The following is a 12,255-nucleotide window of genomic DNA, read 5'->3' on the forward strand; positions in this document are numbered from 1 at the left end:
GGTTATAGTTCTGTGCATGTAGCAAAACAATCAAGTTCTCCTTATGACATGAACATTTTTTGCCTCAGATACTGGCTGCTGTGTGTGTGTGTGTGTGTGTGTGTGTGTGAGAGAGAGAGAGAGAGAGAGAGAGAGAGAGAGAGAGAGAGAGAGAGAGATTGCCAAAGTGGGAACTGGGCAGGCCTAAAAGATAAAGCCAGTGGAGAAGAAAACCCTGCTGAGATGAAATAGGCTTGGGAAGCTGTGAATGAAGAAGAATGGAAATAGCTTTTTGAATGTGTTTACAAAACCACTGTGAATGTTTTGGCAAACTGAATCACAACAGAAGGACTGAAAAATGAATGCAGTTAATGCTTTTGTAGAAAACTTACCCTCTGAACTTGGGGCTGGCCCAGCCTTTAGGTGAGGCAGCTGGTCCAGGGGGCAGGTGCTGAGGACCAAGGAGCAGCATCTGGGTGGGACTGGAGGGCACTGGTGAGTGTACCATGTTGCCAATCCTCATACTTTGCCTGATGTCTTCTGGTGCAGACAGGACCCTGCAATATTTAAAGGTTCCACTGCAAGTGTTGAGATTTCCATTCCTCCCGTGCTGCAGATGTGTGTGGGATTGTTACATGTCACATGTCCGTTTACATTCCAGCACTGATTATGTCTTGTGAGAGGAAATTGATATACACTGTTTCCACTCTGTATTGCTGTTGTTTTTGCAGTTCTCTCTCTCCGAGGAAGAAAGACAGAGAGAGAAGCCATGTTTCTCTTTGTTCTGTTACGTTTGATTTAATTTGCAATAAATTAGGCTTAGATGTTACTCCTCAAGACTAAGCTTCTGTTTGAACTCTGCTTGTCATGTGCTCATGTCCTTGGATATGGACCACATCAGCGTGACGGGAGACCAGAGTGATGAATCCCGGGCAACACTGTGTTGGGAGGGAGGCACCAGCCTTGGCGTTATCACCCAACAGCAAGCCCAGTCAGCTTTTCTACATGGAATGGGGAATGGGATCATGTTGTCCTTGGCTTCCAGTGGAAAAACCTCTTTGGCTAACCCTGTTAGGACTCTATACATGGGTTACATTTTGATCTTGCATTTGGAGCAGTAATATTTGTACTCAGTATGGGCCAGCACCATTTTCAACATTTGTGCAGACCTTCCCAAACTTAAAAAATTAACATACTGCCTATAATATATAGTTTATGTTCATAGTCTACTTTAACCCCCCACATACACAATGAATCAACCATTCATAGTGAAATGGCCTTTCTTATTGCTCAAGGACTCACTATATACGGTATCATATCCCTGTATATTAAAGAGGTTCCTTGCCAGAACATAGACTAATATTTGGCCGTGCAGTTAGTTTGATTTCTGATTAAAATGCAAGTGATGCCATTTCTGGCTATAATTACCTCCCCCACCCCCCAAAAATAACATTTTGTTTATTAATTGCAAGTGCATCCTGCCAAAGAGGATGGTTTTAACTACCCAACAATCCTATGAAGTGGATTAGGCCAAGATACAGTAATCTACAAACCAGCAGACCTCCAGCCAATTATTTTCCAGTGGTGCCAAAATCATCTCCCACTGCTGCCAAAAGCTAATGCTTTTATATACCATGAGATACTATCAAGAATTTCATGAAGTAGGCAGATATATTTGTTTTTGTTAGGCTGGCAATACAGTACTTTTGTACAGAAATAAGAAGTGCTTTTGCAATCAATCAGATCCAACATATTCCAGTATCTTCCATTTCACTAATCATACTCTCAATACCACTCCTTTCCCAACCCTCATCCTTTCCTTGTCTGTCCTCTTTTAACTTCATGTGAATAAGTACTACCGTTTCAATGTCCAATATCCCTTTCAGCTCCAGTAATGTGTCACTCAACTGATAAGGATCTTTCCAGTAAATTCAGTAATATAGTTCCATGTTGTGCATGTCCGTTTAAATAGACTACAAGTAACGATCCAAAGAAAACGGAGATAACGAAGATCTATTTTACCTACCTTTACTGGGGGAACCCATCTACCGGAATTTGAATATCCTAGTAATCTCTTTAATATTGTGTTCACAGAACTAGTAAAAGTTTTTAATTCTTTTTTCTTCCTCAATATACTTCATAAATTACTTTTTGAAATCCAATGGCCCATCACAGAATCATAACAACTCAAGAATGTATGAATTAATGATAATGATGATGATTAGTATGAAATTTGACAAGGAAAATCCTACAATAGATTTGTACAGCAAAGCTGTATTAAAGTTGTTAACCATTTGTCATTCTTATTTCAAAATCTGCCTTAACTATGGAATCTTTGCCAACTTCTCTATAAAAATAAATCCAAAGAACAATCTGATAAGCTGCATGTTCCATATTGCTAAGGGATTAAGAACCACTGCTGCAATCTTAAATAATCTTTAATAATTCAGAGCAGTAAGGAGATGCAATAACAGTAAAACCCATATTTGGAATCTAAAGCTGGAAAGAATTTGAGAAGCTGAAGTTTATAATAATCTAAATGGATGATAAACTCCCTTAAGAGGTCCTATAAAGAGAGGTGGTGGGCAAGCAGCCATTCCAAACAATGAGTCATCCTTTTCAAGGAGACACAATTAGGAAAGACATTGCTTGCAAGAATTTTTTTAACCTGACTATAAGTAACATTCCATTGAGACATTAAATAATGTTTGCTTAGAATTAAGAGGCACAAGTTCTTTGTTTTTGAAAAAAAAAACATAAATCCAAGAAAATCCCATTAGGACTAAACACCTAAAATGGAAATGTGGAAGGTATGTTACAAGGAGAGAGAGGCATTCAACAGGTTAACTCCGCAATGCTTTATGCAGGATCTGTATCAAAGCCTGGACCTGCTTAGTTAATATCAATCCTTCTTGGTTGTGACCTTTAATGACTTCATTGTGTTTAGGAGTGTGTTATGTCATGAGGAGGGACTGTGGGCTTCTGATAAGATTGCAGTGTGAGAAAGCATAGTGATAAGGGTGGTGGACGTCCCTTACAGGCCATTAAGATAAGGCATGGGACAGATGCAAAGTCCCAGGATAGATGAGATATCTCCCTTGTCCACTAACCAGTGCTCTGAAGTCACCAGTCAGGAGAGTAGAAAAGTTTGATGACATCACCATACAATATTAAAAATAGTATCCAGCTCAAACTGGCAACCTGCAGATGCTGTTTTTGGCCCTAAAAAAAGAACTGCAGAGAAAAATGGCATGGTGCTCCAAGATATGTTGGGTTTGACCCCAATACTTGCCTTTCTTACAGGCTGTTACAATACGAAACAATATAAAGTATGCTGCGCACTTAGGAGAAATGCCATATAAATAAATCTGAAGTATTATTATATAATGAACACAACAAAGTACCCTATCTTGAGTAAAGTAACATGCTATTTTTGAATAATCCCAGTTCACACACACTATTAAATATTTAAGGATGTACAGGATGTGGTTTGGTGTGGAGGGACAGTGGATTCTAAAACACCAGCGTTTAAAAAATAATCAAATCAATTCTCAGTTTCTCAGAACATTCTCAGCATTGTCAAATAACACATCCCTCTTTGACTTTTCACAACACTCTTCACAATGTATCCATTTACATTGCTCTGACTTGCCTTCACTCTCAGTTGACTTTACTGGGCAGGGACTCTCAATTCCTCCTTGCTATCCTGCCCCCTTTCTGAAAAAGATAGTAGCTTAAAATGTGTAGCCCTCTGACCTGGTCCCTGGGGCTCTTATCATGTCTCCCTAATCTCTCATTGCCTGTATTTATCTTTATTGTTCTGTCATGCTTTTCTTAACTAGAAAAATTGAAAATATCCATAGCAGTCTTACTAAAAAGCTGCTTCCCACAAGCTTTGCCTTTTGCAGATTACCTTTTAATTTATCTCAACTCAATACCTATAGCACTTTGCTTGGCACATTTTGGCTCGAAAGTTCTCACCTTCATTTCTGTCAGCAGAAGCTGGCTCACAATAAAAAAAAAAACCTTTTGTACTCTAAACCCCTGATCTGGTTTAGCCCAAAGACTTTGTGAAAGGATCTCAGTGCTGTTATTTAGAAAAAGCATCATTCTGTTTTATTTCTCTGGAATAATACATTCCATTTGAATGTGAATACAAAAGGTGGGCTGAAAAGGATTTATCTTTTTTCATGGAGGGGGAATTAAAAAAAGAAATGCATAATTTATAGCAGCTGCTGTTCGGTGAATATTGATAGGAGCACCGTGTTGTGCAATGAATGTGTGCATACATATTGGACCACCTTTTACTGATACAATGCAATCTTTTGATCATAAAGGAGTCTTCACTGCAGTTATGGTGCCTCCTGGATCACAATGCAGATATACTGAGGCCTTTGATAACATGGTGGTAAATTGGCTTCACCAAGTAAGCCTATTAAGTAAAAAAAAAAAAATCAATGACAGAAGTAGAATCTAACCAAGGACCAACTTAGCATGTAAAATGGGGGTCACCATATGAGAACTATAACAGGGAATAATTAAAAAGCGAAAAGCACAAAAAAGGGGAGGGGGTCAGAGTATGTCCAGTAGAATGAGGAAGAAAGGTAGTAAAGGAAACATGCCACTGAGAACTGAAGATTTACATCTAGGCTTACAGGAATACTTTGAAAGATCCAAGGAGAAAATTATACATAAAATAGATTGTGCTAGAGGAGAAAATAAACAATTTAAATCAAATAATGCAAGTTGTAAAGCAAAAGAATAAATTTGTTGCACAAATGAGCTTACAAGACATTGTTTGTGCAACACGCAGGGGACCACCTGAAAGATCATGTGAAAGAATCTGAGAGAGATATTGGAGTCCTTGGCATTCTTGGGAGCGGACCATGCAGCTGTGCTCTTCACTGACACCAGGGATCCCTTTATATTTTTACTGGTATCCAGGAGCCTGACTCATCTCCTTGCATTGCCATTTGATTTCCCACAATGTCCCAGGATGATGCTCCATTGGGAACATTGTGGGAAATAAAAATGGTGCCACCATCATTTGTTTAAGGCACTGATGATGTTGCTGCCTAATCTTGTCACTGCCAAGGGAAGAGTGGTCCTGACAGAGCGCAGCTTGCCTTGCTAAGGGTTTCCTCAAACCTGCATCTGGACCTGCTTGGAATTATCATACACTTGCCTTCGTAAGGAAGCTGTCTTCCAGTGTGCTCAAGATGCAAGCAGCATATTGTTTTTTATCTGACCTTCAAGTCAGAAACATTTCATTTATTCAATGAGCCAGAATTTGTACATTAGTGGCTTAGTCTGATTCTATATGCATTCAGTAGCTCAATATTTGGTCAAATTGATCTCTTTTCACCTGTAAATAAATCTATTCAGAATTCTCTATCATGCTTGGAAATGTATAGCCTTTTTTGAACAGCAAATTTTTATTCAGATCTGACATTTACGTGCATATTACAATCTAGGAAGTCAATAGTAAGGTCCATGAATAAACAAAGCACACATTAGACAGCTATCTCACTGCATCTGCCTTTGAATATGTATATTCCATTAGCCCAGCTCTTCTTCTTTTTTGAAAGAACAATAATTTAATATTTCCAGACACTGCCTTTTCTGTGTGATAATAATATGCAATGAAATCTGTTAAATGCAATTTACTCTGACTAACTAGTATTATTGAAAGCCTTGTGAAATTAGGTGTTGATGCCAAACACGCAACTACAGACTGTTGCACAAAGGACACAGCATGCTGAGAGAACAGCATTAATTTCCTTTCTGGTTTCTAGAACACATGGAAATCTACGACACAAACAGCACCCTTACATATCTCACCCACAAAACAAGCAACAAGAGAAACAAAAGGATTGCTATTGAGTACCACATAGCAAGAATCTGGTTGTGCATATGAAACAGACAGCCGTTTCTGGGTTTTGCAGATAAGCTTGAACAAAAGATTTTGCTTGTTACAGAAGGAGGGAGGCAATGAAACCAGTTCATCTTATCCCTTCTCAAAAATGGCGTGGCCCTCACAATTACGTAGCTGTTTATGTGGTGCCCTTGGTTTAAAATGTGGGGTGCTTCAGAGAAAATGGTGTAACGCAGTATAGTTAAAGAATATTCAGTCTTTGTTTGAAGTGGCACACTATCCTTGAAAAGTGGAAACAACCCTTTGTGTACAGAACGCAGTGCACTTAAACTTCCATAGCATAGTTTGAAGGAATATGATCCAGGCACCTTGTTGAAGGTTAGCAGAGCTGGTACCTACATGGGCGACCTTGCAGGAATCCTGTGGAAGAAAAGTAGAATACAGTGGTACCTCGGGTTAAGTACTTAATTCATTCCGGAGGTCCGTTCTTAACCTGAAACTGTTCTTAACCTGAAGCACCACTTTAGCTAAGGGGGCCTCCTGCTGCTGCCACGCTGCCGGAGCACAATTTCTGTTCTCATCCTGAAGCAAAGTTCTTAACCTGAAGCACTATTTCTGGGTTAGCAGAGTGTGTAACCTGAAGCGTATGTAACCTGAAGCGTATGTAACCCAAGGTACCACTGTATAAATAAATACATAAAGGAAAGCATTGTTTTTGCTGTTGCGCTGATCTCAGAGAGATTGGGGATAATGACAGCTCACTTATCCCAAACCAGTCCTGCGGGCTTCAGTGAGGTTGCTATGGAGTAAATGGGATGGGGACTGCAGACAATGTAGGAAAGATGTTTTGAAATACCTGTCAGTAACATCATATTGCATTGTTACTGTCATCTAATGAGTTCGCCCACGCTGCCATTTGCCTCAGACTCATGTTCCTCTCACAAGAGAACTCTCTAGAGGGGGAAACTATTGTTTAACAGCTCTGGGATGAATTTGAAATCTGTGAATAGCCGAAGAACAGGGGAAAGGGGTACATGCTCACTTGTTCAATAGAAGGAGGCAGGTGGGAACAGCAAATGGCATGCTTCATTAAAACACTTCTGCAAAGGAAGTTAGAGAACAGTCTTTTGATTTCAGTGTTGTGTTTGTGGAAAGCCATTGGACCAGATAGTTGTAGTAGAAGTCGACAAGAATGGCCACAGATCTGTCACAAATGAAACATTTATACTTTTATATAAGAACTTAAATATTGCATGGCGGGACAGAACAAGGGACCATAAGCTCAGCATTCTAGGGCTAGCACAGCCCTAGAGAAATTCACAAGCTAAGGATGATGGGGATAGCTACATCTTGTAGTTAGTGCCCAGTATCTGGTAGTGGGGAGATATGCTGCTTGAGAATAGATGTTGCTTGCACTTTCGTGTATCACAGATAACAGACAGTGATGATCTTAGCAGTATAATCCTTAAGCAGCACCATGTCTAAACTGCTACCGTCTTGGCACACTTGATTTGCTTCTTTAGAACTGCAAGAGTCAAATCAAAGGCAAGGAGCTTAATGCAGAAGGAAGTAGGGGACTATTAAGTAGATATGCAGATCACCTTCTCTTATGTACTGAGCTGAATCCTAGAACAATAGGATCCAGAATGCAGCAGTCTGACTGGTCCGCAGGAGGCACCCAATCCAGCTCCAGGTGGAAGTGAATCAGCAACCTGATTGGCCTGCAGGAGCAGCCAATCAGGCTTCTGGAGGAGGTGAATCCACAACCTGAGTCGCCTACAGGAGCAGCCCGGAATTAGCCAATCAGGTGGGGCCCATTGTGTAAATAATGTATATACAGTGGTACCTCGGGTTAAGTACTTAATTCGTTCCGGAGGTCCGTTCTTAACCTGAAACTGTTCTTAACCTGAAGCACCACTTTATCTAACGGGACCTTCTGCTGCCGCCGCGCCGCCGGAGCACGATTTCTGTTCTCATCCTGAAGCAAAGTTCTTAACCGAGGTACTATTTCTGGGTTAATGGAGTCTGTAACCTGAAGCATATGTAACCTGAAGCGTATGTAACCCGAGGTACCACTGTATAGCTAGATGTTTTGGGGAAAGTTTCATTTATTGCTACTATGAGCTGAATAAAGAGCATGGAATTCACACTCGACTCCGAGTATATTTCACTTTCTTTTTTTAAAAAAAGATGAGGTCTGTTACCTTAATCAAAAACACTCATTTTCTATTAAACACATACACGAGGAGGATGTACACAGCATTAACTGTTTCAGGTTGTAACACCAATAAAACACTTTTGCTTCTCTGTATTCCTAAGAGATCTTATGCTTTCAGAAATGATATTTAATAAATAACATGTAGCCTCTCACATGGAAGCTCTTTGCACAGTTGGACAGGATCCTGTGGTTTGGTTCTGATGTGGTTAAATTTTCCCCATGGGCCCTCATCTGACACAACCACGCTGATGGCTGCCATTCACATAGTAAAAATCTGACTTAGTAGCTACTAGCAGTGTCCATGGATTGGCTAACCCGATTCATTGTTCATGCAGAGAGGTTCATCTGGTATCTTTAGGATTCTTACTAAAGTGTCCTGGGCTGAGGAGAATTATACTTTTTTTGGGGGGGGTAGTTTCTTTTCTCCCAATGAGCTGTCAATTTCTCTCAAGTCCAACATTCTTAACATTGATTTACAGTCCTAACACACAATCCATGCTACCGGAGAGGGCTAGGACTGAGTGGATGTCTCTGCCCACCAGCCTATTTGCTGGCGGAGAGCAGCTCTGCTATTGTTGAGGCTCCTGGTGCAGCTATAGAGAGAGCGGCAGAAGCAACAATGACATCAGCAGTGTTCCTACCAGCAGGAGCCAAGGGAAGGCACCCGAAACATGAAATTATGGGGCAGAGTGGGTGCAAAACTGAGCTGGCCGTAGGGTACCTGGTGAGAGTCTCAATCTGGGCCCTCTGCCTGCAACAAACTCGTCATGTTGGCTCTGTCTACCTGATACTTAACAAAACTGAATGCAGGGCTCATAAGCCTTGTTGAGGCAGTTGACTTAGGTAACAGGCTGGGGACAGCTGGGAGAGGTGGCAGATCTGAAGAGGAAGGTCAGAGGCATTCCTTGCATGCCTTTGCTGCTGCTCCTTCAGCTGAGAATTGGAGCTGCCACTACCACCACTGTCCTTCCACTGCTGCAGCCTTGGAACTGGAGCTTGGTACCACTCTGAAAGCCCCCAAGGAGTGTTCTGCTTGTCACTACCTGCTCATCTCAGGCCTCCTTTTTTCTCCTCCTATGCCTTCAGAGTTCCAGGGCTTTTCCAGGCTGCCTCCCGTTGCCTCAGGTGGAGGAAGAGGCTGTGGTGTCAGATGCCATTTTCTGTTTTGCCTCAAGCAGCAAAATGTTTTGAACTGGCCCTGACTGTATACTGAGGCCTGTTTAAAAATCGTTGATATGTTGGGTGTGTGTGTGTTCTTAAAGCTTTACAATAGTGTATTAGGGTCACTCTTTTCACACAATCACTCATGGAGCCCTGACAAGTAGGGGATTTCCATCTCTCTATTTTCCTAAAGTACCAAGATTCCATTGTGGCAAAAAAGGCCCCTGGGAGCCATGTTCTTACAGTCAATAAATGCTACCTGTAACTAAACTCATTTTACAGGATTGGATTAATTGTAACAGAGCTGTCACGCTTGCTTGCCCTCCGGAGATAAGCAAAAGTATTTCATTACATCTGGGAAAAGTCTGCAGGGAGAAATGTCAGTGTTTACCTTCCTTAACAGATACAAATCTTTCAATCTTTCAGATGTTCTGAACTTGCTTGCATATTTTTTTTAAGAAGTAGGTGAATTAAGAAGTAAATACTTAGGGCCATTTTCAGTGTAATGTCTATGGATTTAGTTCAATTTTTTGGAAAGCAATTGGCAAGTCACAGCAAGGGTTTCACCAGTGCATAAAATTATAGAAATCATTGTAATGCAAAACTCCTTTGAAAAACCAACTGGAGATTCATCAGCTAAAGTTATTCAGGGTGAAATCAAAAGTGGCTGTGTACCTGTCACATGTGGTTTGGGTACACTTAGCCTTTGCTTTAAGAGACCATAGCTGCAGAAAGCAGCAATAAACCATTTCTGATGCAAAGGAAGCAATTTTGCCACCATTCTTCTCTGAGTTTTCACTGTGTGACTGTGGGGAGGTGGGGGGGCAGCTGCAGTTAAGGTATGTTCCTATAAAAGAGGATTAAACCAAGTAGCTAGTCTGATAGGGAACAAATGTAGCATTGCTGAGCTTGCTGTCATAGAATTTTGATAAGGCTGTCCTGTTCGAAGCCAGCAAAACAGCATCATAATCCTTTAATGACTTGGTAGGGTTTCATTGAAAATGAAGAGTGACACTAATTTTAAGTTGCCGGGTGCTGCATGTATGAAGAGTTGCTTATGCAATAGTGTGAGTAAAATTTTAATGATGTACCAAATCCAGAAAGTGCTTAGGAATCACTTGAGGGCAAATCAATGGTTAATTTCTTAAAAAGATGAGATCCAATGGATGTCAAGGGCGGGTACCAGGAGCAGGTTAGTAATAACTCATACAATGTCAGTGAAGTTGACCCCTTTTTTCAAAGAAACAAACAGTTCCAGAAGCCAGGTCTAGTGAGCACAGCAACTCTTCTCAGTAGATCTTGCCCCAATGAGGCAGTTGTGAGGACTGAAAGTCCCTACCTTCCCACAGCTTTCTAGGTCTCCTCCTCCTCAGTTCCTTCCCTAGCAATCTGAGACTCCATCAATGCATCTGTCTCTGTTCCTCCCCCTTCATGCCTATTCTAGTCCTGGGAGACCAGGGGGAGAGGGGAGCTGATTGTAGGAGGAGGGGGAGACACCCTGGCTTCTTTGGCAGCCTGCCTGATCTCTGTCTCTTGATCTCACTCCTCTCCAGCTTCTGAATCAGAATTGCTTTCTGCCACAGCGTCTTCTTGCTCACTAAACCCTGTTGTTTCTTCAGCTTCTTCAGCTTCTGACACCTGCTCCTCCCAGTCTGCTTCTTTTTCTCCATCTGACCACTCATTGTCAACCCACCACCAGTCCCCTAGCTCTGAGCCTTCTTCCCCCGGGGGCTCCCCAGCTGGTGCCTCCCACCACTCCTCGCCATTGAGCCAGTCCATGACACTGGATAAGAACAACCCTGTGTCATGGAAACACAAAGTGACCTCTCCAGGGCGTAAGCCTGGGCAGGGTATATGGAGACAGTGTGGTATCCAGACTAGCAATGTGCAAATACAGCACAAATAGGGCACGTAACTGGATTCTAAGCTATTTGCACTGGTACATCTACATGTTTTGCCATCATTATCTCATGTTTTGAATACTTGCCATGATGCAACCCAAGCTAAATGATTATTTGCTGGTAGAGATAAATCTTGGAACCAACCAATTCTTTAATTTTATTCTGTTTTCTCAGCCTCCCTCTGTACCCTAAATATCACAGAAAGAAATATTTAAAAGAGATCATTTTTTTCATTTTTTCCAGCTCCCTTGAGCAAGCAAATTTGCTTTATTGATCTCTTGCAAGAAAAGCACTATAGAAATAACCTAGAAATAAGTTGCTGCCAGGTTTCCCTTTTTATTTTGTTATTTTATTTTAAATTTCTGTTTCAGTAATAGTGTTGGTTTTCTGCTCTTTGCATAGTTGTGTGTATTTGAGGAATTGTGCAACATTCCTGGGAAGCTTTGGCAGGCTATAAATTAAATAGCAAATAACAATAAATAGGTTCTCCAGATTGGCTTTCTTCTAAGAGCTTTACAGTGGATTAAAATCCCACTGAACTGATGCAAACAAGAATCATGTTCCAACACTTTTGACAGATACAAGAGGGATCCACTTCAACCTTTGCATGTCAAACATGTTTAGGAGCCTCCTTGTCAATCCTGATTGGCTTCTGCTGAATGCCATCAGAATTCTCCTTCAGACTTTTGTATTCAAAACGCAAAAAGTCGTAATGTTGTGGGCAGGGTCTGTGTGTGTGCACCCCACTACCCACTTTAAGCCCACATGCCTTAACACTTTCTCTGAATCATTTCCCACATCTGTTTTTAAAGCTGATATTGACGGAAGATGCTTTCTCCAGGCTGGCTTGCCAAGCACATCTCCTACAGAAACCTGTTCCAGTGGGGACAGGGAAAGGTGGAGCATCCTCCATGGACTGTTTTTTGGAACAATTCCAAGTCATGAAAAAGTTTTGACAGCATTCAGGACCTGTGTGGATATTCCAGTGCATATAAATGAGCATGCATCTTAAGGAAATGATCTTAGTCTTCTCCTGGGAAAATAAACCCCACACTCTAATATGCTGTTTTCTATATCGGTTCCCTCAGAGACTCATTCTAAAATCACTGCCTCCATTTTCC

At 41.3% G+C, this 12,255-nt stretch overlaps 1 protein-coding gene across 3 annotated transcripts in view; it reads left to right on the plus strand.

The window, feature by feature from the left end:
* Positions 1-12,255, plus strand: part of TAMM41 (TAM41 mitochondrial translocator assembly and maintenance homolog) — a 141,959-nt gene that overhangs the window by 32,987 nt on the left and 96,717 nt on the right. The gene's annotated exons all lie outside the window — the stretch shown is intronic.

This window comes from Podarcis bocagei, assembly GCF_964188305.1.
Source record: "Podarcis bocagei genome assembly, chromosome: 2".
Classification (NCBI taxonomy): Eukaryota; Metazoa; Chordata; class Lepidosauria; order Squamata; family Lacertidae; genus Podarcis; species Podarcis bocagei.